The following is a 22,566-nucleotide window of genomic DNA, read 5'->3' on the forward strand; positions in this document are numbered from 1 at the left end:
GTTGTGCCACAAACTTCTCTTCTCCCCAATCCTATTTAACACCTCCTCATTAGTTATGTGATCTACCCATCTAATCATCAGCATTCTTCTGTAGCACCACATTTCGAAAGCTTCTATTCTCTACTTGTCTAAACTATTTATCGTCCATGTTTCACTTCCATACATGGCTACACTCCATACAAATACTTTCATAAACGACTTCCTGACACTTCAATCTATACTCGATGTTAACAAACTTCTCTTCTTCAGAAACGCTTTCCTTGCCAATGCCAGTCTGCATTTTATATCCTCTCTACTTCGACCATCGACAGTTATTTTGCTCCTCAAATAGCAAAACTCCTTTACTACTTAAAGTGTCACATTTCCTAATCTAATACCCTCAGCATCACCCGACCTAATTCGACTAAATTCCATTATCCTCGTTTTGCTTTTGTTGATGTTCATCTTATATCCTCCTTTAAAGATACTATCCATTCCGTTCAATTGCTCTTCCAAGTCCTTTGCTGTCTCGGACAGAAATACAATGTCATCGGCGAACCTCAAAGTTTTTATTTCTTCTCCATGGATTTTAATATCTACTCCGAATTTTTCTTTTGTTTCCTTCACTGCTTGCGCAATATACAGATTGAATAACATCGGGGAGAGGCTACAACCCTGTCTCACTCCCTTCCGAACCCCTGCTTCCCTTTCATGCCCCTCAACTCTTATAACTGCCATTTGGTTTCTATACAAATTGTAAATAGCCTTTCGCTCCCTATAATTTACCCCTGCCGCCTTCAGAATTTGAAAGAGAGTATTCCAGTCAACATTGTCAAAAGCTTTCTCGAAGTCTACAAATGCTAGAAACGTAGGTTTGCCTTTCCTTAATCTAGCTTCTAAGAGGAGTCGTAGGGTCAGTATTGCCTCACGTGTTCCAATATTTCTACGGAATCCAAACTGATCTACCCCAAGGTCGGCGTCTACTTGTTTTTCTATTCGCCTGTAAAGAATTCACGTTAGTATTTTGCAGCCGTGACTTATTAAACTGATAGTTCGGTAATTTTCACATCTGTCAACACCTGCTTTCTTTGGGATTGGAATTATTATATTCTTCTTGAAGTCTGAGGGTATTTCGCCTGTCTTATACATCTTGCTCACCAGATGGTAGAGTTTTGTCAGGACTTCCTCTACCAAGGCCGTCAGTAGTTCTAATGGAATGTTGTCTACTCCCGGGACCTTGTTTCGACTCAGGTCTTTCAGTGCTCTGTCAAACTCTTCACGCAGTATCATATCTCCCATTTCATCTTCATCTGCATCCTCTTCCATTTCCATAATATTGTCCTCAGGTACACTGCCCTTGTATAGACCCTCTATATACTCCTTCCACCTCTCTGCTTTCCCTTCTTTGCTTAGAACTGGGTTTCCATCTGAGCTCTTGATATTCATGCAAGTGGTTCTCCTTTCTCCAAAGGTCTCTTTAATTTTCTTGTAGGCATTATCTATCTTATCCATAGTGAGATAGGCCTCTACATCCTTACATTTGTCCTCTAGCTATCCCTACTTAGCCATTTTGCACTTCCTGTCGAACTCATTTTTGAGACGTTTGTATTCCTTTTTGCCTGCTTCATTTACTGCATTTCTATATTTTCTCCTTTCCTCAATTAAATTCAATATTTCTTCTGTTACCCAAGGATTTCTACTAGCCTTCGTCTTTTCACCTATTTGATCCTCTGCTGCCTTCACTATTTATCCCTCAAAGCTACCCATTCATCTTCTACTGTATTTCTTTCATCCATTCCTGTCAGTTGTTCCCTTATGCTCTCCCTGAAACTCTGTACAACCTCTGGTTCTTTCAGTTTATCCAGGTCCCATCTCCTTAAATTCCCACCTTTTTGCAGTTTCTTCAGTTTTAATCCACAGTTCATAACCAATAGATTATGGTCAGAGTCCACATCTGCACCTGGAAATGTCTTACAATTTAAAACCTGGTACCTAAATCTCTGTCTTACCATTATATAATCTGTCTGAAATCTGTCACTATCTCCAGGCTTCTTCCATGTGTAAAACCTTCTTTTATGATTCTTGAACAAGTGTTAGCTATGATTAAGTTGTGCTCTGTGCTAAATTCTACCAGGCGGCTTCCTCTTTCATTTCTTACCCCCAATCCATATTCACCTACTACGTTTCCTTCTCTCCGTTTTCCTACTACCGAATTCCAGTCACCCATGACTATTAAATTTTCGTCTCCCTTCACTATCTGAATAATTTCTTTTATTTCATCATACATTTCTTCAATTTCTACGTCATCTGCAGAGCTAGTTGGCATATAAACTTGTACTACTGTAGTAGGTGTGGGCTTCGTGTCTATCTTGGCCACAATAATGCGTTCACTATGCTGTTTGTAGTAGCTTACCCGCATTCCTATTTTTTTATTCATTATTAAACCTACTCCTGCATTACCCCTATTTGACTTTGTATTTAATACCCTGTATTTGCCCGACCAAAAGTCTTGTTCCTCCTACCACCGAACTTCACTAATTCCCACTATATCTAACTTTAGCCTATCCATTTCCGTTTTTAAATTTTCTAAACTACCTGCCCGATTAAGGGATCTGACATTCCACGTTCCGATCCGTAGAACGCCAGTTTTCCTTCTGCTGATGACGACGTCCTCTTGAGTAGTCCCCGTCCGGAGATCCGAGTGGGGGATTGTTTTACCTCCAGAATATCTTATCCAAGAGGACGCCATCATCATTAACCATACAGTAAAGCTGTATGCCCTCGGGAAAAATTACGGTTGTAGTTTCCCCTTGCTTTCAACCGTTCGCAGTACCAGCTCAGCAAGGCCGTTTTATTTAGTGTTACAAGGCCAGATCAGTCAATCATCCAGACTGGGGCTGCAGTTATGGACTGTGCGGCTGGCCCCGGCGGAGGATCGAGTCCTCCCTCGGGCATGGGTGCGTGTGTGTTTGTCCTTAGGATAATTTAGGTTAAGTAGTGTGTAAGCTTAGGGACTGATGACCTTAGCAGTTAAGTCCCATAAGATTTCACACACATTTGAACATTTGCACATCCAGACTGTTGCCCCTGCAACTACTGAAAAGGCTGCTGCACCTCTTCAGGAACCACTCAGGAACCACGCGTTTGTCTGGCCTCTCAACAGATACCCCTCCGTTGTGGTTGCACCTACGGTATGGCTATCTGTATCGCTGAGGCGCGCAAGCCTCCCCACCAACGGCAAGGTCCATGTTTCATGGGGGAAGTCACAAACATATGGCTCACAATTTTAGACGAACAGTTGGTAACAGGTAGGTTTTTTAAATTAAAATACAGAACGTAGGTACGTTTGAACATTTTATTTCGGTTGCTCCACTGTGATACATGTACCTTTGTTAACGCATGTTGTTACAGCGTGATTACCTATAAATACCACATTAATGCAATAAGTGGTCAAAATGATGTCCGTCAGCCTCAATGCATTTGGCAATACGTGTAACGACATTCCTCTCAACAGCAAGTAGTTCGTCTTCCGTAATGTTCGCACATTCATTGACAATGCCCTGAGGCATGTTGCCAGGCGTTGTCGGTGGATCACGACAGAAAATATCTTACAACTTTCCCCACAGAAATAAATCCGGGGACGTCAGATCCGGTGAACGTGCGGGCCATGCTTCGACGACCGATCCATCTGTCATCAAATATGCTATTCAATACCGCTTCAACCGCACGCGAGTTATATGCTAGACATCCATCATGTTGTAAGTACATCGGCATTCCGTCATGCAGTGAAACTTCTCGTAGTAACATGGGTAGAGCATTACGTAGGAAATCAGCATACATTGCACCATTTAGATTGCCATCGATAAAATGGGGGCCAATTATTCTTCCTCCCATAATGCTGCACCATACATTAACCCGCCAAGGTCTCTGATGTTCCACTTGTTGCAGCCATCGTGGATTTTCCGTTGCGCAATAGTGCATATTATGCCGGTTTACGTTACCCTATTGGTGAATGACGCTTCGTCGTCTAACAACCCTAACACAACAAAGGTCAAAATTAAATGATTGTTGTGTTGCTCACGCTGCTAAATACTGAATTTTCGGGCAACAACAGTCATATTATGTGGCAGGTGTCGTTAGAGCACAATTAATAAAGTAATTTCGTGTAATAATCAAAATACTAGGCACTCTTCTTTTTGTGTTTCCCAAGCTGGTCTCGTCGTAAAATCATGGCTCAATCGTTGAAAATCTAGGTGGTTATGATTCCAAGCTCGGATGCAAAGAAGCCTAGGTTTTATTCTGCTATATTCAAAAGTTTTTGTAGATGCGCTTCACAAAACATTTTTCAAGATTACACTTTTGCAGGACAATGGTGATGTAAAAAAGCAATCAGCACTCCGAATGTAAGTTACACTTCCTTTTAATTGCAATATCACGTAAACACAAAACATCACTTGACAATACAAAACATACTTGAAAACATCTTCCTCACAGTCACTATTAAAGTTCACATTTTATAAGCGGACTACAATACGCGTCTTTCCAACATGACGTCCAAGACTTGACCTTCTCAAGGTCCGACTCTCTAACAAGTTAACAACCAACTAACAATCGCTTACGCGCCCAAACATCAGAGTTACAAGTACGTCAAAGGTCATAGTGACAAAAGAAAGAATACACATAAGAGCAATATCATTGAAATATAAACATATTGATGTATCAAAAGTGAAATCAAATCAGAATGTTGTCTCAGAAATATGTTAAGTAGTTAACAGAAATACAGTAGAATATTACTGGTATCAAGAGGTTTAGGTGAGGTATCATAATGGTTACGTAATTCAAGTACCATTACAGTCGCTAAATAGAACGCTTGCAAAAAAATCTGTCATCGTCCCGTAATTTCTCCTGTGACCAGTGGCAGAACTGTACACGACGTTCAGAGTCGTCGCCATGCAATTCCTGGTGCATAGAAATATGGTACGGGTGCAATAGATGTTGATGTAGCGTTCTCAACACCGAAGTGTTTGAGATTCCCGATTCTCGAGCAATTTGTCAGCTACTTATGTGCGGATAGGTCGCGACAGCAGCTTAAACACCTACTTGGGCATCATCATTTGTTGCAGGTCGTGATTGACGTTTCACATGTGGCTGAACACTTCCTGTTTCCTTAAATAACGTAACTATTCGGCGAACGGTCCTGACACTTGGATGATGTAGTCCAGGATACCGAGCAGCATACATAGCACACGCCCGTTGGGCATTTTGACCACAATAACCATACATCAACATGATATCAGCCTTTTCCGCAATTGGTAAACGGTCCATTTTAACAGGGGTAATGTATCACGGCGCAAATACCGTCCGCATTGGCGGATTGTTAAGTGATAGCACGTACTTATACGTTTGTGACTATTATAGCGCCATCTATCACAAAGCGAAGAAAGTGGTGCAAGTAAAACATTCATATTTCTTTACGTACTACACAAATTTGTAATAAAAATAGGGGTTGCTATTTTAAAAAACGCAGTTCATATCCGTTTGACCCATGGCAGCGCCATCTAGCGGGCCAACCATAGCGCCATCTGGTTTCCCCCTTCAAGCTAGACAAGTTTCGTTCTTTGTAGTTTTTTCGTTTGAGGCTTATTTCGTGAGATATTTGGCTCGGTCACTATCAATGGACCACCCTGTGTGCATGATTGTTAACGGTCTTTAGTGACTCTGGGGCATTTTCTTATATGTTTGTTGCATTAGAGAAATCTCACTTGTTAAAAGCTAACGATATAAAAAGCGTTTTACGGCCAGCAACTTACCTCCACCTCCCCTCCATCTACCCCTCCTATCAACTTTGATCCCCCCCCCCCCTTCCTGTGGCTTTTCCTTTAAGCACCCTCCCTCCCTTGCTTTTCCTTTTCCCCCGTCCCCTCCCTCCACCCCTCTTCCACCGGGCTTCCCCTCCCCCTTCCACCCTTCAACCTGTCTCCCCTGCCCATGGCATCTGCTCTCCCCTCTCCCTCCCTCCCCCACTCCTCCTCTATTGGCAGGTCCCCGGACTCGTACACGTTTAGTGAACATTCGCGCGCCGGAGATCAACGCCTCGTGTTCTGTGTGTGCCGTCGTTTTGTGCTTAAGTGGTTCAGTGTTACTCGTTTTGTGCACCTACGTTCACGTGTGACAATTCTCGTTTCTGTCTGTGTCTAAGTGTTTGAACAATTTTATCTTGGAATCTAAGCCCGTGAACGGCAACTTGTATTTTAAAAAAGTGTTTGTCTCCGTTTATATGTCCTCCATGTTTTTCTCTAAATGTCTTCATTTGTATATCTGTGTATCTCTGCGGCCAAAGAGCGGCGTCGTATGCTGCTGCAGGCCTGCTTGTACTACAGGTTTCAAAATAACAATAAAGAAAAAAAAAACAGCAACTTACCAACCCACAAATCCAGCCCTCCATACAGTTTCAAGAGTAATCTAGACATACTGAGAGAAAGATGAAATTTCTCGTCAAATAAAGTTATGAAGACTGTCTGGAAGACTTTTTCATCCACCAGAGTCCGGAAAGGGAAGGTGCTGGGACATCCGTGTGCGACGTGAGCGCCGTGGACGTAGCTCGTCAGCCGTAATGAGGCTAGGCCAGGGGGGAGGAGGGGCGAGGCCTGGCTCATTAGACTCCGTGGCCCTGTTTGCTGGGCCAGATGATGATGAAAGGGTCCTCGGTTTGTGGCCGCGGCGGTAATCCCATTTCAAACAGCGTCCGCGGCGGCTGCAGGGCTATCGATTACCGCGGCTTCTGGCCGACGGCAGTGATTAGAGCGGCCGCCGTTGACGCTCGTGGGAGACGAGCGAGGGGACCACGTGTGCACGTGGCCGCGACCAGCTGATTGACACCCTCACTAATCCGATTCTGTGCCTGCGTCCAGGCGTGGGAAACCTGTGTGTTACGAACAAACAAGGAGCCCTCTTCACTGAAAGTAAGATATCTCTATTCTGATGAAGACACCGAATGGACTGCTTTCAATATATGCTAATATGTAGAATCGAGCGTAGTCAGCAGCCGAGCAATCCGTGAAAAGTTAAAGCTGTAGGAGGCAGAAAAGTGATTTCCCGCCTTTGGTTAATTACCCGTCCCGGAGGAGGAAGCAGATTAAGATAAAATGAAATTGTATGAAGTGTAGAAAACAAACCCCATCGGTTCTATGCTCTAAAACATATTTTAAATTTTTATAAAAAAATTTCCGAATTCATTCTCCGGATTGCCACCAGACCGTCGTCAGGTCGTTTGTTACAATTAAAGAGCAACATGTCGATTATGGAACTGAAAGCTCACTGTTATAACATGACAGAATTATGACACTGGACTTTCAGTTCCATATTCGAGATTACTCTGTAACAAAAGAACCAGAATATGGGCAGCTATCTGGGAACAGCTCATGTGGAAATAAAGACGTGGCAATACGATGTGGACAGTCTTCGTAAGTAATGATCGCGGACTATCCTCGATGACTAATACGCCTAGTTCTGTTAAATGTTAATCATCTCTGTTGCTGTCTCGTTAGACTATACAGCGGGTTAAAAAATTTGCCATATAGTTCAGGAAATGTACAGGGCTATTACAACTGATTGAAGTGATTTCATAAATTCACTGTAGCTCCATTCATTGACATATGGTCACGACACACTGCAGATACGTAGAAAAACTCATAAAGTTTTGTTCGGCTGAAGCCGCACTTCAGGTTTCTGCCGCCAGAGCGCTCGAGAGCGCAGTGAGACAAAATGGCGACAGGGGCCGAGAAAGCGTATGTCGTGCTTGAAATGCACTCACATCAGTCAGTCATAACAGTGCAACGAGACTTCAGGACGAAGTTAAACAAAGGTCCACCAACTGCTAACTCCATTCGGCGATGGTATGCGCAGTTTAAAGCTCCTGGATGCCTCTGTAAGGGGAAATCAACGGGTCGGCCTGAAGTGAAACGGTTGAACGCGTGCGGGCAAGTTTCACGCGTAGCCCGCGGAAAATTGGCTCATGCCAGAACTGGAGACCGACAGCGCCGACTTCATCTTTCAGCAGGACGGTGCTCCACCGCACTTCCATCATGATGTTCGGCATTTCTTAAACAGGAGATTGGAAAACCGATGGATCGGTCGTGGTGGAGATCATGATCAGCAATTCATGTCATGGCCTCCACGCTCTCCCGACTTAACCCCATGCGATTTCTTTCTGTGGGGTTATGTGAAAGATTCATTGTTTAAACCTCCTCTACGAAGAAACGTGTCAGAACTGCGAGCTCGCATCAACGATGCTTTCAAACTCATTGATGGGGACATGCTGCGCCGAGTGTGGGAGGAACTTGATTATCGGCTTGATGTCTGCCGAATCACTAGAGGGGCACATATCGAACATTTGTGAATGCCTAAAAAAACTTTTTGAGTTTTTGTATGTGTGTGCAAAGCATTGTGAAAATTTCTCAAATAATAAAGTTATTGTAGAGCTGTGAAATCGCTTCAATCATTTGTAATAACCCCGTAGTGCTGGTCAAAACCAGAAGAGAAGTACGTATAATTATTTGTCTGGAAACCAATTCCTGTTGGAATATGTTCCAGTCTCTCCTCTATTTCCAGTCTGCCTGTTACACCAAGTAGACATTAAAGACAATGCTAAATTTTGCTGCCACGCATCCTCACGCATCCTTCAGCCACTCTTCGCACTGAATCACTTATTCTTTCCAATACACCTGGCTTCATTCGAATTGTGGCATGTGCATTGGCCACACGCTTATGCCACGTTCTCGTACACCGAGGTGACAAGAACCATAGGATACTTCGTAATATGCTGTCGGACCTCCTTCTACCCGGCGTAATGCATCAACTCCGCGTTGTATGGACTCCAAATCTCGCTGGAAGTTTCCCGCAGATATACTGAGCCATGCTGTCTCTATAGCCGCACATAATTACGGAGGTGTTGCCAGTGCAGGATTTTGTGCAAGAACTGACTTCTCGATTAAACTCCATAAACGTTCGATGGGATTCATGTCTGCCGATCGTGGTGGCCAAATCATTCGCTGGAATTGTCCAGAATGTCCTTCAAACTAATGGTGAAGGTTTGAGGCCCTGTGACATCCATAAAAATACCATCGTTGTCTGGAAACACGAAGTCCATGGATGGCTGCAAATGGTCTCCGAGTAGCCGAACATAACCATTTCTGGTCCAGAGCAAAAAGACCATTCCAACGCCAACACAGCCCACACCATAAAGTGGCCACCACCCGCTTGCACAGTGACTAGTTGACCATTTGTGTCCATAGTTTCGTGGGGCCTCCGGCACACTTGCACCCTACTGTCAGCTCTTACCAACTGAAATCGGGACTCTTCTGACCAGGCTACTGTTTTCCAGTCGAGTCCAACCGATACGGTCAAGAGCACAGTAGATGCGCTGCAGGCGTTGTCATGGTGTTAGGGAAGGCGCTCGCGTCGGTCGTCTGGTGCCGTCGCCCTTTAACGCCAAATTTCGCTGCAATGTCCTGACGAATACGTTCGTCTTACTTCCCACACTGATTTCTGCAGTTATCTCACGCAGTATTGCTTGTCTGCTAGCAGCGATAACTCTACGCAAACGCGGCTGCTCAGTCATTAAGCGAAGGCCGTCGGCCAGTGTGTTGACCAATATGAGAGATAATACCTCAGATTTGGTATTCTCGGCACAATCTTGACACTGTGGATCTCGGGATACAGAGTTCCCATACGATTTCCGAAATGGAGTGTCCCATGCGCGCAGCTCCAACTAGAATTCCGGATTCTAACTCTGTTAATTGCCGGGCAGCCATAACCACGTCGGACAACAGTAATTTCACAAATTGAGCGCGCCTTGATGCAAAACACCGTGTTATTTGTTTATTTCTTTATTATCCCAAACTAGTTTCGGCGACAAATTTCACCATCATCAGTGTTTTTTTTTTAATCAAAACATGCAGAAAATGGTATGGTTGTACAAACACAGTAAAACATTGTCACATTTTTACAAATCGTCTTTTGAAATATAGTTTTATATTGATACTTTTATACTACCTTGTTTATTGTGGGCTACCGCATGTTTTAAGCTATTATTTGCGCTGTTTGTGACATATTTTCTGTGTTCTTTTTTTCTGTTGCCGTCTTTTACTTAACGAACATCATGTCATCTGCAACCATGTGAGCGGCTGTTAGTAAACAAATACTCGAAGGTGAACTTCTTACTTCAGCAGTATATACTTGGGGTTGTGGCAGTGTTGTGGAAACCAGTTATTTGGGTGTGTACTTAGCTGTTGCTTAGCTATTCGTGTACTCACGTTCGTTGGATGGTGTGTGGCTGCTTTTTACACAGAAAAACAAAACTTTCGCACTTCGTTTCTGATCCAGAATGTTAAGCCATCTTGCTGTTCGCGTCTGTCGCGAGAGGCGTATCGCAAGTGGCGAGAGAGGCTATGAAAAACTATAGCGCGAATTACGACGACTTCTGTTCATTATTTATGTCTCTGTGTGTGATGGGAAAGAGGTTCTTTTGCGTGTGTGTGCTGTCTGTTCTGTGTCCTTGGTGAGTTCTCTCAATACGATAAAGAGTGTGTTGTTGCAGAGTGTTGTGTTTTCATTTATTACATTTCTCCCTTCGACTATAGCCTTTTGTATGTGGTAATTTTCTTCTATCGTTAGTTGTCGGTATAGGCTGTTGCTGTTTCTCAGAATGCGTAGATCGTTTTCGATAGTAGTGGGGTTATGGTTTTTGTTCATTAGATGTTCTGCAAAAGTTGCATGTGTGCTGTCACCTCTTAGAGCTCTCATGTGCTCTGTGTGCCTCGTTCGGAAATTTCTGCTTGTTTGTTCTATGCAGTGGGCCTGACAAGAGTTGTAAGTGAGTTGATATATTACAGCGTTGCTGAATTTGTCTGAGGTTTTTCTGACTGGTCTTAGTCTTTTCTGAATTATATTGTTTGTTCTGAATGTTATTGGGATCCCTTGCTTTTTTAAGATGTTTCCTATTCTATGTGATATTTTGTTATTCTATGTTAGTGTGTACCATCTCTCCCTTTTTTCTGAAGTGGTGTGGTCTGCTGTGTTGTCTGTGTGTGCTGCATGTTTCTGTTTTACCTTGTTGTTGAGTTTGTTTATGATGTCTGTTTTGTAGTCGTTTTCAACAGCAATTTGTTTGATTATGTTTAGGTCTGGGGTGTAGTTTCCTGGTTTAAGAGGTGTTCTGTTTATCCTGTGGAGCATGTGTGTGAAACTGTCATATTTATGCACTGTCGTGTGGTTGGATGAGCTGTGGATAACAGTGCTTGTGGATGTGGGTTTTCTGTAGATGGAGGATTCATGTTGGTGGTTGCTTCTTGTGATTGTAAGATCGAAGAAATTTAATTTCTTGTTGTTTTCCATTTCCATTGTGAAGTGGATTTGTGGGTGTACTGTGTTGATGTTACTGTGGAGCTCTTCTATCCTGCTATGTGTTTCATCTACAAGACAGATTATGTCATCCACATATCGGTACCAGTAGATTATTTTGTACCCTCCTTGTTTTACGTTATTGAATATTGTGTTCACTATGTGGTGCAAGAAAATGTTGGCTTAGATTCCGCCGACGGGGGACACTTTTTCACATGAATCACCTAAGTAGAAATGACAGCTACACCAGTGCACTTGCTCTACACCTTGTGTACACGATGCTACCGCCATCTATGTATGTCCGTATCGCTATCCCATGACGTCTGTTACTCAGGGTATTGTCGACGGACTGTCCATACATCAATGCCTTTGAACGTCTCCATGGAGAGAAATCAAACGGATTACTTTCTGACGAAACTGGATGCCATATTACCGGGCATCTTCAAACGTTCTATGGTCTGACACATTGCGGTGAGGAATTGTCTCACTAACCTCTGAAAGTATGGGGGTGCTTAAACCGCAGTCCTTATCTTTATGCAAGGATAGCGTCACCATCGCAGAGAAATCGGTGACACATGGCACTTGTTAATCTGCCTACAGCACGAAATTCTGCTCCTTATAGTTGACAAGTGAAACGGACTGTATCTCGACTAGTACTGGTTTCTAGACGTATCACTATACGAACTTATCTTCTAGTTTTGACCAATAGTACTTCATGTACGAACATGTTACACCTTGTATTTAATGTAGTGTCTTTATCAGTCATCTGACTTCCCATCCACGCTACTCCTGGGTATCTTCTAATATTAACTGCCCGTCTTCTGTTAGGTCGACGTCTCGTTCTTTTCTTATTTCACAGAGTCTTGAACAAAAAAATACTTTGTAATTTTACCATCTACTGTCACAGCCACAGTCCCGCCCATATTCATTCCACTTCATTACATTAATAACTAAATCTTTCACTTCATCGTGTTCTCTCAAGTACTTGCTTATCTTGTCTCTCCTCTCTCATCAGCGCTCTCTCAGCTACACTTACTATGTGTCTCACTTACGTAGGTCGAAACTGTTCATACACACTGATTCTAAATTTGCAATTCAAAAACTTAGAAACCCCCGTTTGCAAATGAAACGTTCATTTTATTCTTATGGATAATTGTAGTTTATTGTTTACATCTCCATTCAGTTTTTGTTCTTTTGTTGTCAACATGTCATAGTAGTCGGCACATATTTTGGGGAATAAATTTTGTTAGCATATATTTGCCTAATGTGAAAAATCATTGAAAAAATTACAGAATTTTTAAAACTTTAATCACGTATTTATTGTTAATCGACCATGACTGCTTCAGAATATGAAACGGGTTTTCAGAGGACGTTACCAGTAACAAAATTTGTTGACTGACTTATGTTATTTAATGAAGTCTGAATATGATATTTATACTTCGAAAATTCTGCTTGATTAAATAATATAAGCAAGTAACAAATTTTATGACTGGTAGCGGACTTTGATTAACCTTTTGAAATGACTGCGCTGTAAGACCATGTTCCAAGCATGGTAGGTCTTTTTGTACACTAGAATTCGAAACGAAGTACAGTTTCTTAGAGCCGACGAAATCGACTCATTGAAAATAGATTTTGATTATATTAAATGAAATTAAATTGAAAACTCTTTTGGGGAAGTCTTAGACGGAAGTATGCGGTATTGCGGGAAATTCTTAAGAATATTTATTCCATTCATCACAACTTACATATGCGAAAGTACATTTTGAACCTTATTGGCAATGGAAACTTAAGCGAGAAGCCAAATGAAACTGGAATGGGACTAATGGTGTTCATCGAGCAACATCAAAACAAATAAAAGAATGAGATGGTTAGAAATAAACAGAATTAACTGTTTCGTTAACTCATTATTTCTTGGACTTAGAAAAAACAACAAGGAACACGTTAGTTTTACATCTCTGAACATTAACTGAATATCACTTATCTCTAGTAAATTTTAGAAAAGAGGACTGTTAATTCTCTGTTCACTAAAGTTTAGTTAGTGGCTGAGCTTTATTGGAGGTATTAAGAGATATATGATCTTAGTCAGGGGCAATGCTTCTCAGTGAGACTTGAAACCATGAATTAAAATGTCGAAACACATACACATTCAGTCAGTGATTGACAAACTGAGAGTGCGAGTGGGTGCACAATGACTACATTGACAGGCGAATTGCAGACATCGACTATAAGGAGTACTTTCGGACTTACAGTAGTACCTTAATACCATCACTTGAAAACGGAGTGCTGAAATTGGTACATGGTATGAAGTGGCAAGCATAATACTTCCCTGGCAGCAGAAGATGAGCTGTGGTAACGAAATGTGGTTGAATGAACAAAAGGAACTAAGTACTGTAAAGAAATACGGAGATTGGGAAAGAACCAAGAGAAGAACTTCGGAAAACCTCATCTTAATACAGCCGTTAGGCGTAATAACATGAGACTTGGGGGTGCGCTGATGACAGAAAGCATGGGTCACATTTCAGTGGTGTCGGTGGAGTCTATCAGCAGGACGGGTTTCACTAGACACCTCCTGCACCTCAACAGATATGGGAAGGGGAGGTTGGCAAAGCTTATAGGTGAAAGAATAGGTGGGGTTGGTGGGATCACTCATGGGAAAATTCCTGCAGTTGTGGGTGTTAGAGCTGCACCTTTTTTAGATTGAAGTCAGCTGATAGGTATTCCTGCTTAAGGGAAGTCTCTCTAACAAGGGAATCACATTTGACAAAGCTTAGGTATCCGAGTAATGAGGGAATTAGTATATTTCATCAAAATATACAAGGTATTAGAGATAAAGTTAGTGAACTGCTTATAGATGTTGACTGAAATTATTGGTATATCTGAACACTTCTTAAATAAGGAGATAATTCAGAGGCTTCCTTTACCAGGATACAGGTTGGCTGGCTGCTTTTCGAGGAGCTCTATGCGGTGTGGGGGAGTAGCCATGTATGTGAAAAACGGCATCGCATTTGAGTCAATTGATGTTTCAAAGTACTGCACTGAAAAGGTGTTTGAATGTTGTGCAGGTGTGGTTAAATTTAACGGAGCTAAACTTGTAACTGTTGTTATTTATAGATCCCCAGACTCCGATTTCACAACATTTTTGCTAAAGCTAGAGGAGGTTCTTGGTTCACTTTATAGGAAATACAAAAAGTTAGTTATATGTGGTGACTTCAATATTAATTGTATAAGTGATTGTGCAAGGAAGAGGATGCTGGTAGACCTCTTTAATTCATATAATCTTATGCAAACCGTATTCTTTCCAACGAGAGTGCAAGGGAACAGTAGAACAACCATAGACAACATTTTTGTTCATTCCTCATTACTAGAAGGGCATTCTGTTAGCAAAAAGGTGAATGGCCTTTCAGATCATGATGCGCAAATTTTAACTTTAAAAGATTCTTATGCTGCAACACGTGTTAAATATAGTCGTCAGCTGTTCAGGAAAGCTGAACCAGTTGCTGTTGAGCCCTTTGTAAACCTTATAAAGGAACAAGAGTGGCAAGATGTTTATAGCGCTGATACAGTAAACGATAAATATAATGCTTTTCTCAAGACTTTTCTCATGCTCTTTTAAAGTTGCTTTCCGTTAGAACGTTTAAAACAGGGTACTAGCACAAACAGGCAGCCTGGGTGGCTGACTAGAGGGATATGAATATCATGTAGAACAAAGTGGCAATTACACTCCTGGAAATGGAAAAAAGAACACATTGACACCGGTGTGTCAGACCCACCATACTTGCTCCGGACACTGCGAGAGGGCTGTACAAGCAATGATCACACGCACGGCACAGCGGACACACCAGGAACCGCGGTGTTGGCCGTCGAATGGCGCTAGCTGCGCAGCATTTGTGCACCGCCGCCGTCAGTGTCAGCCAGTTTGCCGTGGCATACGGAGCTCCATCGCAGTCATTAACACTGGTAGCATGCCGCGACAGCGTGGACGTGAACCGTATGTGCAGTTGACGGACTTTGAGCGAGGGCGTATAGTGGGCATGCGGGAGGCCGGGTGGACGTACCGCCGAATTGCTCAACACGTGGGGCGTGAGGTCTCCACAGTACATCGATGTTGTCGCAAGTGGTCTGCGGAAGGTGCACGTGCCCGTCGACCTGGGACCGGACCGCAGCGACGCACGGATGCACGCCAAGACCGTAGGATCCTACGCAGTGCCGTAGGGGACCGCACCGCCACTTCCCAGCAAATTAGGGACACTGTTGCTCCTGGGGTATCGGCGAGGACCATTCGCAACCGTCTCCATGAAGCTGGGCTACGGTCCCGCACACCGTTAGGCCGTCTTCCGCTCACGTCCCAACATCGTGCAGCCCGCCTCCAGTGGTGTCGCGACAGGCGTGAATGGAGGGACGAATGGAGACGTGTCGTCTTCAGCGATGAGAGTCGCTTCTGCCTTGGTGCCAATGATGGTCGTATGCGTGTTTGGCGCCGTGCAGGTGAGCGCCACAATCAGGACTGCATACGACCGAGGCACACAGGGCCAACACCCGGCATCATGGTGTGGGGAGCGATCTCCTACACTGGCCGTACACCACTGGTGATCGTCGAGGGGACACTGAATAGTGCACGGTACATCCAAACCGTCATCGAACCCATCGTTCTACCATTCCTAGACCGGCAAGGGAACTTGCTGTTCCAACAGGACAATGCACGTCCGCATGTATCCCGTGCCACCCAACGTGCTCTAGAAGGTGTAAGTCAACTACCCTGGCCAGCAAGATCTCCGGATCTGTCCCCCATTGAGCATGTTTGGGACTGGATGAAGCGTCGTCTCACGCGGTCTGCACGTCCAGCACGAACGCTGGTCTAACTGAGGCGCCAGGTGGAAATGGCATGGCAAGCCGTTCCACAGGACTACATCCAGCATTTCTACGATCGTCTCCATGGGAGAATAGCAGCCTGCATTGCTGCGAGAGGTATCCACCTTTCGCAGCAAGGCACTATACTAGTGCCGACATTGTGCATGCTCTGTTGCCTGTGTCTATGTGCCTGTGGTTCTGTCAGTGTGATCATGTGATGTATCTGACCCCAGGAATGTGTCAATAAAGTTTCCCCTTCCTGGGACAATGAATTCACGGTGTTCTTATTTCAATTTCCTGGAGTGTATATCAAAACGTTAGGAACAGTCAAAATCTAAATGCAGCAGCCCATTACAAACAGTATTGTAAGGTGCTTAAAAATGTTATTAGGAAGGCAAAAAGTATGTGGTATGCAGATAGAATAGCTAAGTCTCAGGATAAAATTAAAACCATATGGTCAGTCGTAAAGGAAGTTGCTGGTCTGCAGAGACAGGTCGAGGATATAGAATCAGTGGGAATGTCCGTGTTACTGATAAGTCGCATATATGTACAGTATTTAATAATCACTTTCTGAATATAGCAGGTGAACTAAATAGAAACCTAGTCCTAACAGGGCATCATATAGCGCTCTTAGAAAAAAGTGTTCCGAGACTGTTACCTGAAATGCTCCTTCATGACACTGACAAGAGGGTGATTGAGTTAATAATTAAATCACTAAAGACCAAGAACTCTCATGGATATGAAGGGGTATCTAGCAGAATACTGAAGTATTGTTCTATGTATGTTAGCCCAGTTCTCAGCCATATCTGTAACTTTTCCTTTAGGAGTGGTCGGTTTCCTGACCGATTAAAGTACTCGGTAGTGAAGCCACTTTATAAAAAGGGAGACATTGATAATGTTGACAATTTTAGATCTATTTCTATGCCATCGGTGTTTGCTAAAGTTATCGAGAAGGTTGTATATACAAGGTTACTGGAGCATTTAAATTCTCATAATTTGCTGTCAAATGCTCAGTTTGGTTTTAGAAATGGTTTAACAAATGAAAATGCTATATTCTCTTTTCTCTGTGAGGTTTTGGACGGATTAAATAAAAGGTTGCGAACGCTAGGTGTTTTCTTTGATTTAACGAAGGCTTTTCACTGTGTTGACCACAAAATATTACTGCAGAAGTTGGACCATTATGGAGTAAGGGGAGTAGCTTACAATTGGTTGCCTCTTACTTTAAGAACAGAAAGCAGAGGGTAATTCTCCGCAATATTGAGAGTGGTAGTGATGTTCAGTCCCAATGGGGCACTGTTAAGTGGGGCGTTCCCCAAGGGTCGGTGCTGGGGCCACTGCTGTTTCTTATTTATATAAATGATATGCCTTCTATCAGATAGTTTATATAATGGTAAGACAGAGATTTAGGAACCAGGTTTTGAATTGTAAGACATTTCCAGGGGCAGATGTGGACTCTGACCACAATCTATTGGTTATGACCTGTGGATTAAAACTGAAGAAACTGCAAAAAGGTGGGAATTTAAGGAGATGGGACCTGGATAAACTGAAAGAACCAGAGGTTGTACAGAGTTTCAGGGAGAGCATAAGGGAACAATTGACAGGAATGGGGGAAAGAAATACAGTAGAAGAGGAATGGGTAGCTTTGAGGGATGAAGTAGTGAAGGCAGCAGAGGATCATGTAGGTAAAAAGACGAGGGCTAGTAGAAATCCTTGGGTAACAGAAGAAATATTGAATTTAATTGATGAAAGGAGAAAATATAAAAATGCAGTAAATGAAGCAGGCAAAAAGGAATACAAACGTCTCAAAAATTAGATCGACAGGAAGTGAAAAATGGCTAAGCAGGGATGGCTAGAGGACAAATGTAAGGATGTAGAGGCTTATCTCACTAGGTGTAAGATAGATACTGCCTACAGGAAAATTAAAGAGACCTTTGGAGATAAGAGAACCACTTGTATGAACATCAAGAGCTCAGATGGAAACCCAGTTCTAAGCAAAGAAGGGAAAGCAGAAAGGTGGAAGGAGTATATAGAGGGTCTATACAAGGGCGATGTACTTGAGGACAATATTATGGAAATGGAAGAGGATGTAGATGAAGATGAAATGGGAGATACGATACTGCGTGAAGAGTTTGACAGAGCACTGAAAGACCTGAGTCGAAACAAGGCCCCCGGAGTAGACAACATTCCATTGGAACTACTGACGGCCTTGGGAGAGCCAGTCCTGACAAAACTCTACCATCTGGTGAGCAAGATGTATGAAACAGGTGAAATACCCTCAGACTTCAAGAAGAATATAATAATTCCAATCCCAAAGAAAGCAGGTGTTGATAGATGTGAAAATTACCGAACAATCAGTTTAATAAGCCACAGCTGCAAAATACTAACACGAATTCTTTACAGACGAATGGAAAAACTAGTAGAAACCGACCTCGGGGAAGATCAGTTTGGATTCCGTAGAAATACTGGAACACATGAGGCAATACTGACCTTACGACTTATCTTAGAAGAAAGATTAAGAAAAGGCAAACCTACGTTTCTAGCATTTGTAGACTTAGAGAAAGCTTTTGACAATGTTGACTGGAATACTCTTTTTCAAATTCTAAAGGTGGCAGGGGTAAAATACAGGGAGCGAAAGGCTATTTACAATTTGTACAGAAACCAGATGGCAGTTATAAGAGTCGAGGGGCATGAAAGGGAAGCAGCGGTTGGGAAGGGAGTAAGACAGGGTTGTAGCCTCTCCCCGATGTTATTCAATCTGTATATTGAGCAAGCAGTAAAGGAAACAAAAGAAAAATTCGGTGTAGGTATTAAAATTCATGGAGAAGAAATAAAAACTTTGAGGTTCGCCGATGACATTGTAATTCTGTCAGAGACAGCAAAGGACTTGGAAGAGCAGTTGAACGGAATGGATGGTGTCTTGAAGGGAGGATATAAGATGAACATCAACAAAAGCAAAACGAGGATAATGGAATGTAGTCGAATTAAGTCGGGTGAGGTTGAGGGTGTTACATTAGGAAATGAGACACTTAAAGTAGTAAAGGAGTTTTGCTATTTGGGGAGCAAAATCACTGATGATGGTCGAAGTAGAGAGGATATAAAATGTAGACTGGCAATGGCAAGAAAAGCGTTTCTGAAGAAGAGAAATTTGTTAACATCGAGTATAGATTTAAGTGTCAGGAAGTCATTTCTGGAAGTATTTGTATGGAGTGTAGCCATGTATGGAAGTGAAACATGGACGGTAAATAGTTTGGACAAGAAGAGAATAGAAGCTTTCGAAATGTGGTGCTACAGAAGAATGCTGAAGATTAAATGGGTAGATCACATAACTAATGAGGAAGTATTGAATAGAATTGGGGAGAAGAGAAGTTTGTGGCACAACTTGACCAGAAGAAGGGATCGGTTGGTAGGACATGTTCTGAGGCATCAAGGGATCACCAATTTAGTATTGAAGGGCAGCGTGGAGGGTAAAAATCGTAGGGGGAGACCAAGAGATGAATACACTAAGAAGATTCAGAAGGATGTAGGTTGCAGTAGGTACTGGGAGATGAAGAAGCTAGCACAGGATAGAGTAGCATGGAGAGCTGCATCAAACCAGTCTCAGGACTGAAGACCACAACAACAAACAATGCCTTCTAGTATTACAGGTGATTCAAAAATATTTCTGTTTGCTGATGACACCAGCTTGATAGTGAAGGATCTTGTGTGTAATATTGAAACAGCAACAAATAATGTAGTTCATTAAATAAGTTCGTGGCTTGTGGAAAATAATTTGATGCTAAATCACAGTAATAGTTTTTACAGTTTCTAACTCACAATTCAACAAGAACCGATATTTTGATCAGACAGAATGGGCATATTATAAGCGAGACGGAACAGTTCAAATTCCTAGGCGTTCGGATAGATAGTAAGCTGTTGTGGAAAGCCCATGTCCAGGATCTTGTTCAGAAGCTAAATGCTGCTTTATTTACCATTAGAACAGTATCTGAAATAAGTGATACTTCAACACGAAAAGTAGTGTACTTCACATATTTTCATACGCTTATGTCGTATGGTATTATTTTTTGGGGTAATTCTTCTGATTCAAAAAGGGTATTTTTGGCTCAAAAACGGGCTGTTCGAGCTATATGTGGTGTAAGTTCGAGAACCTCTTGTCGACCCCAATTCAAAAATCTGGGAATTCTGACATTGCCCTCACAGTATATATTTTCTATAATGTCGTTTGTTGTTAGCAATATTAGCCTATTCCCAAGAGTTAGCAGCTCTCACTCAGTTAATACTAGGCAGAAATCAAATCTGCATGTAGAACGCACTTCCTTGACTCTTGTGCAGAAAGGTGTGCAGTATTCTGCTGCATCTATTTTCAATAAGCTACCACAAGTACTCAAAAATCTTAGCAGTAGCCCAAACTCTTTTAAGTCTAAACTGAAGAGTTTCCTCATGGCTCACTCCTTCTATTCTGTCGAAGAGCTAAAAAATTAAGCAAATTCCAGTGTTACATTGTTGATTGTCTTCATTTAAACTTACGACTTGTCACCTGAATATGTTTTTTTTATATTTTATTTTATCTGTTTCTAATATCGTGTTATAATTTCATGTATTGACTCGTTCCGTGACCATGGAGACTTCGCCTTAATTTGGTCCCACGGAACATTAAATAAATAAATAAAAAAGGTGGACAGGATGGCAGATGGTGGCACCTTTGTAGACGAACTGGGTGATCTTCCACTAGTCTAGTACTTCAGTGAATGTTAAGAGCTCATTAGCTGGAGTGACCTAAACTAAATTCTAGAACTTATGCAGACATATGTGAAGTAACGACGTTTAGGAAGTCAATATCAATTCAAAAACCTGCTCACATTAAAACTTTGTCTCCCGATGTCTGAGGTATTAGGCTCCAACTAACTAAATTCAGATGACATGGCGGGTTTCACTTTAAATTTAATCGCTTTCGTTCCTGACTGTGCTGAGAGTTTTCACCTCAGAAAATATTGTAGCGTCCTTAGCTCATTTGTTTTTCAGCAGTCGCCAACCAAATGTATGTGTTAAAGTAGGAGTTAGCTTTTTCTTTGTATCTACAAAAACTGTATTTCCCTGTTTTTTCATTTTACCAGCGACCATCGGAAGAATGCACGACGCCTCCGTAGGACGAGCTGCGCAAGTATCTGGTCGCTAGCTGGATGTGTGCTGAAGCCACCGCTGCTTGGAGAAACCCGGGAGATTCCGTGCATTGTGAAACTTGTGACCCATGATTTTTCTACTAACAAAGATGTTCATTGTATTTTTCGCTGTGTTTTGTAGAGATATGTTCAGATTTTAATCGCAAGTCGGCAGTTCAGATTTTAATCGCAAGTCGGCGGTTTTTATTACTGGGTAGTTAGAGAATACCTCAGCTGCAGGCTTCATCAGATTCATCCGTACTGCGAAATTCAGCTGCAGTGGCTGATGTACTCTATACTACTACAAGCTGCAAAGAGGAAGTCTTATAGCGTATTTTTTACTAAAACGGGAGAATGATTTAGAAGAAAAATTTTCTCACGTTATTATGCGAAGTCAAGATTTTTACTACTCAGAATTTTTAGAAGATTTTACTTCTTTAGGGGGGAGCGTTGTATCAAGAGTGAAGTGTACCTAGGACAACAATGACCAGAGACAGCCATAGGCTGTTTCTGCCATGTTCAACATTTTCTGTTGTAACTAGATATGAAATTGTGTTTTGTACAGAATTTGGTAATAGTTAGAGCTCTATTCACGTAAGTACTGTGTATTCAAATGGTTCAAATGCCTCGGAGCACTATGGGACACAACATCTTAGGTCATAAGTCCCCTAGAACTTAGAACTACTTAAACCTAACTAATCTAAGGACATCACACACACCCATGCCCGAGGCAGGATTCGAAACTGCGACCGTAGTAGTCCCGCGGTCCGCGGCAGGCAGTACTGTGTATTACTCATATATCAAGACTATATGGCATATAGTGTTAATTCTTCAGTTACCGAATTTTATGGTAAGTAAACCCCTACATATTTTTTTTAAAACTACGAGAGCATGTTGAAAAGTAATGCCTCTGAAATTTTTAACTGAAAAGTTAAAATTTTTTTTAAAATAATAAATGCGTTATTAACATTTGACATCTTCATTCTCATGTCTACATATTTGCAGCCCTAGAGACCTCCGAATCGTAGGTTGCAACATAGTGGTGTGTGACGTAACCATGTGGGTGGGTGAGTAACAGCGCTGTAATCAGGTCTTGAATACGGAAGTTTTGCCCACACATGGAGCACGCTCTCCTTCAGCGTGACAATGTCCGACCACACAGGAGCGCCGAGACATCTTCAGC

The sequence above is a fragment of the Schistocerca cancellata genome, chromosome 5 (genome assembly GCF_023864275.1).
Source record: "Schistocerca cancellata isolate TAMUIC-IGC-003103 chromosome 5, iqSchCanc2.1, whole genome shotgun sequence".
NCBI lineage: Eukaryota > Metazoa > Arthropoda > Insecta > Orthoptera > Acrididae > Schistocerca > Schistocerca cancellata.